The sequence below is a fragment of the Trichechus manatus genome, unplaced genomic scaffold (assembly GCF_000243295.1).
Source record: "Trichechus manatus latirostris isolate Lorelei unplaced genomic scaffold, TriManLat1.0 scaffold00067, whole genome shotgun sequence".
Classification (NCBI taxonomy): domain Eukaryota; kingdom Metazoa; phylum Chordata; class Mammalia; order Sirenia; family Trichechidae; genus Trichechus; species Trichechus manatus.
In genome coordinates this window covers 452,996-458,995 of record NW_004444003.1, presented here as the reverse complement: position 1 = coordinate 458,995, position 6,000 = coordinate 452,996, and positions in this window count along the sequence as shown.

The window sequence follows — 6,000 nt, the reverse complement described above, 5'->3', positions numbered from 1 at the left end:
TGAGTCCATTTACACTCAGTGAAATTATTGATAGATGTGAGTTTGTTGCTGTCATTTTGTAGTGCTTTTTTTGTGTGGTGCTGACGTTTTCTTTGTTCTTCTTACTCTCCTGTGCTGAATTCCTTATGTTTGTGGATTTTATTTTCATTTCTTTTGTTTTTGCTGAGACTTTATGTTTTTCCTCTTTATTTTTATGGGTATGTTTGTTAAGTTTCTTTGTGGTTACCATGAAATTTACCCTTATCTTTCTAAGTTTGAAGCAGTCTATTATTATTTGGTATCACCTTGCTCCTCTCCATTAGAAAGTTCTATACTGACACCATTTATTCCCTCTTTTATTGTTCTGATGTTGTTGTCATTTACAGAATAACTGCTCTGATTCCCTGTTGTATTTCTTTTGGTTTTGAAGAGTCCTTGAGAGTTCATTTCCTAGTTTTGGATCTGGCTGGTTCGATCCTGCATCCTAGATTCAGCCTGTGAGCTGAAGTTGTTTGTTCTCAGATTGAAGAACTCCCTTTAATAATTCTTGTAAGGTTGGTTTGGTTTTTACATATTCCAGTAATTTCTGTTTATCTGGAAATGTCCTAATTTCACCATCATATTTGAGCTAGAGTTTTGCAGGATATATTATTCTTGGCTGGTAATTTTTTTCTTTCAAGGTTTTGCATATGTCATCCCATTGCCTTCTTGCCTGTGTGGTTTCTGTGAATAATCTTAGCTTAGTCTTATTGTTTGTCCTGTGAACGTGACTTCTTGTTTTTCATGAACTTCTCTCAGGATTCCTTGTTTGTCTTTGGTTTCGGCAAGTGTGATTATGATATGCCTTGGTAATTTTCTTTTGGAGTCTATCGTATATGGGGGTTTGTTGACCTTCTTGGATGGCCAGCTCTTCATCTTTCATGATTTTGGGGAAGTTTTCTGTCAGCAGTTCTTCAATGATCCTGTCTGTGTTTTCTGTTTTTTCCCCATGTTCTGGAACTCTGATCACTCACAAATTTTTGCTTTTGATTTTATCCCATATAACTCTCAGGATCTCTTTATTTTTCTTTGTTCTTTTTTCTGAGTTTTCCTGATACAAAGTTGTATCCAAGTGTTTGTCTTCAAATCCACTGATCCTGCCTTCCACTGTTTCAAATCTGGTTCTCAGCCCATCTATGACACTGTCCTTTCTGAAATCTTGTTGTTTATCTTTTGGATTTCTAATTGTTGTTTTTGTATAATTTCTAGTTTTGAATTTATTTTGGAATTTTCTTCCTGCATAATTTTCCTGATTTCTTCCATTTTTTTGTCTGTATTTTCCATGAATTTGTCTGCCTTTTTCATGAATTTGTCCATTTTTTCCTCATTTTTGTCTGCTTTTTGCTTTAACTCTTGGATAATTCTGAGTATTAGAGATTTGAATTCCCTCTCAGGTAGGTCTAGTGCGTTTTCTTCCACTGGAAAGTCATCTGGTGTTTTATTTTGGATGTCCACTGGAACCATCCTGTCCTGTTTTTTAAATGTTTTGATATTGTCTGCCATCTTCGGGGTATTCAGTAGTTATTTTTCTCATTTATTGATTGTAGATTTGATTGTTTTGTCCTTTTTTTAAAATTTGGCTACATCTGAGCAGGCGGGCTGTGTGTTCTTTGTTTTTTGCTCATCTGTGGGCACGATACTTTTCACCTCCCTCTCCAATTGGCAGGTTCAGTCACGCAGATATGGTACAGCAGGGCAGGTCTAGCACAAGAGGATTTGCTAGGACGGGTTGTTTGTGGCACTTACTACAGCCACCATGGCGGGTTGGTAATCAGTGCAAGGCAGGTTCAAGGAGGCTGTGCCTGTGCTGCTTGGTGGTGTGATGTTAAGCGCATGGTGCAGGTAGGCAGGATGGAGGAGGTAGATTGTTATATGTGGAGCTAAGATGGATATGGGAGAGAGGAGACAGGAACATGACCCAAAAACATAAAAACAAACGAAAAAGAGTGCTAGGGGAGCTTGCCGTTGGAGTGGAGAGATGAGAGACTATGAAATGGAGAAACACTAAAAGGGGAAGAAGAAGGATGAAAATTAAAAGAATGAATAAATCAAAATTAGAAAGCAAAAAGAACAGCAAAGCTCCCAGGGATCCCACCAGTGTGGCTACGAGGTCTGGGGAAGTTGTTCTCAGGTGTTGCAGTACAGCCTGGCTAGAAGGTGTAGAGGTATTCAGCGCCAGGTATGTAGGGAACAGGAAGAGAAGTAAGGTATAGAGAGACAAGAAACTGAGTAATGAAGGAAGACAAAAAGGGAAAAAGAGGGAAAAGACAAGAAAACAAATTAAAAAAGAAAAAGAACAAGAAAAGCCCTCCAAAAGCAGAAAAAAGAAAAAAAAAAAAAAAAACGAAAAAGAAATGCTCTCAGGGATCCCTCTGCATTTCTGCGCAAGCCAAGGGGGTAGGTCCCAAGCCGTGCAGCACTGCCTGGCCAGAACAGGCTCCCAACTCAAGAAAAGGAAAAGAAAACAAACAAACAATTCAGAACAAACAAACAAAAGCCCTGGGATCCCACCAGCATGGCAGTCCAGACCGGGCAGCAGTTCCACACTCAAACGGAGCTCCGCAGCCCCTCAGGAAGAAGCAAAGATTGTGCATGGAGCCGGGTATTTGAGCAAAAGGAGGGAGAGGTGGTGAGAGGAAGGAAGATATCAAAAGAAGTAGAAAAAAGCAACACCAACAGCCAACAAATGGCACTGAGGGAGCCGGCCAGTGTGGGCGGGTGGAATCCAAGCAGCTGGTGTTTCCCAGACAAGAGACTGTGGCTGCGGGAAGCAGAGGAGGCTGAGTGGGTGTGAAGAACGGTGGTGGGTGGAAAAGCGTATATTGCAAATTACCGGTTGTTTTGTCTCCTTCTGGAAGCTCCATGACGCTGCTTTCTCGTACTGCTGTTTGCTGGTCTCGGATAGGAGTCCAAGATGGCAGATCCGCACTGCGTTAGCTGCTAGGGGACCTCTGCATGAGTCTTTCCTTGCTCTCCATTCTCTGTCAGTTTTCTCACTCCATTTGGTGCTTGGTTGAGTTCTTTATCTCTTCATTTGATGTTTTAGGGTTTCAGGATTGCTGTTTCTTCTGTTTGGCTTAATTTTTCGGATCTTTGTTGTAGAGGGATGGAGTGGTGCTTCTGCCTAGAGCACCATTTTGCCGGGAGTCCTCTGTTTATATTTTTAAATAAAAAAAGGCAGAGAGAATCTTTCACCAGCTGACCTACACTATCATAAATTGCAAATATTTTTCAACTGGAAGAAAATGATCCCACGTAGAAATGCAGCAATGAATAAAAAGCCCTGAAAAGGGTAAAATGTATGTAAATATAAATGAATATTGACTGTATAAAACAACTGATAATATCTTGGGTGTTTAAAATATGTGTGTAATAAACTGCATAACAACAATAATACAAAAATATGAGAGAATAAATGTAGTTAATATGGTCTAAAACTCCAGCATTATCTGGGAAGTGGTTAAAGTAATAATTTGTATTAGAGTTTATTAAGTAAAATATCCATATTGTAATGTAAATGAATTAAAGGACTAGAAAAAGCATGTAGAGTTAACTAGTTAATAGAAAAGTGAATAATGAAGACATTAATCAATAAGACAGTATATAGTAAAAAAAAGAGGGATACAAAATGGGAGGGGAGTAAAAATAGAGAACAAAGTTTAGATTGTAGTTTTAAACACAAATTATATAAACTGTACATGGGCTATATAATCCAATGCAATTTGCAGACTAAGATTGACAGATTGGTTTCAAAAATGAAATCCAACTATAAGCTGCTAACAAGAAACACATCTTATATATAAGAACACAGTAATGTTGAAAAAATGAATTTCAGAAGATAAATTATGCAAACACGAGCCAAAAAATAACTCCTGTCCCTGCACTAATAATTGTCACAGAAGGTATTTTAAGGCAAAAGGGAACACTAGAGGTAAACAGGAAATATCATAATAAATAAGAAGTCAGTCTACAAGGAAGATAATGCGAATGCAAATCTACTAACCAAAAGGTTAGCAGTTTGAATCCACCAGCCATTCCTTGGAAACCCTGTGGGGCAGTTCTACTCTATCCTATAGGGTTGCTATGAGTTGTGAACTGACTCAGCGGCAGCGGGTTTGGTTTGGTTTGGTTTGATACAGAATTAAAAGGAGAGTTACTACAAATCCTCATTGATAGTGGGAGACTTCAACATACCTCTCTCAATAGCTGAGAAAACTAACAATTCAAAACAGATACAGAAAATCTGAACAACACAATTAACAAACTCTGTACAAAACAATGACAGAAAACATTGTTTTTTTCAAGTGCACATGTATTATTTACCAAAGTTGACCGTATTCTGGGCCACAAAGAAAACCTCAATAATTTTGAAGGATTAAAGTAATTTAGAGCATGTTCTCCGACCACAGCAGAGTAAGCTAGAAACAGATATCAAAATAATAACTAAAACATACCAAACTATTTAAAAATTAAACAATATACCTCCTAAATAACTCAAGGATAAGAAAAGAAGTTAGAAAATACTAGAAATAAATCATTTTCAAACTTGTGGGATACAGGGGGAATCAGTTCCTAGAGGGAAATTTATAACCTAAAATACATTTTCTAGAAAAGAACATAGGCTGAAAATGAGTTAACTTAGCTTTTCTATTAAGAAGCTAGAAGGAAAAAAAAAAAAACCTACAACCAATTTCAAAGAAAGCAAATGATAAAAATAATGGCAGAAATTAAAACCGTAGAAGACATATATAAAATAAAGAAGTTCAACATAAACCAAAGTTTATTCTTTGAAAAGATTAACAAGAACAAAAAAGAAATTACAAATTACCATTTCAGGAATGAAAAACTGGACACAATCTGGTTGAAATTATTATTAGAAAGATAAGAAGAAGATATTTTGAACAACTTTACAACAATACATTTGACAATTTAGATGACATTGACAATTCCTAGGAAAATAGAATACATGAAATCTGACAAAGAAGAAATAGAAAACTAGAGTAATCCTATTTATATTAAAGATACTGAATCATTATTAAAAACCATTCCATTTTACATAGGAAATTCCATAACCAGATAGCCTCACTGGTCAAGTCTTTCATACATTTAAGGAATAGATTAACACTGTCATATACAAACTCTTGCAGGATACAGAAAGAGGGAATGCCTACCAATTCTTTTTATGAAGACAGAATTAACTTGATAACAAAATCTGACAAGGACATTACAAAAAAGGGAAAGTAAAGGCCGATCATTATCATGACTTTAGATGAAAAAATCTTAAACACAATGTTAGAAAACTAAACACAGGGACAACAGCATTACCAAGTAAGACTCATTCCAGGAATGCAAGGTGGTTTGTCATTAGATAACTGATTAATGTAGCTGATTGCCTTAACTGATGAAAAGAAGTAAATCATTTGATCAGCATGATAAATAAAGAAAAAACACTTGATAGATTTCAGTACTCATTTATGTTAAAAATTCTTGGTAAACTAGGAATAAAAAAATATCTATTTTGATAAAGAGTAATTTAAAAAAAATAAGAAGAAAGTTCTGGCAATCTACTCCTGAAAATCAGCCAATGAAAATCCCATGGATCACCATGATCTGATTTGCAACTGATCATAAGGATGGCACAGGATCAGGCAACATTTTATTCCACTGTGCATAGGGTCACCATGAGTCGGGCAGACTCGACAGTAACTAACAATGACAACACACACAAAAAAAAAACCTATAGAAAGCTTCGTATTAATGATGAATTTTTGAAAGCTTTTCTACTGAAATCAAGAATCAGAAAAAGATACCTGCTGTTATCAGTTGATTTCAATATTAGAGATTTTAGCCAGCACAATAAGGCAAGACAAAATATTACAAGGGTTAGAAGAAGAAGAAAATCAATGGATACAAAGTCAAAATACAAAATGATTTCTATATATCAGTGATAAAAACTTTTAAAGTGACTTTATAGAATGATAT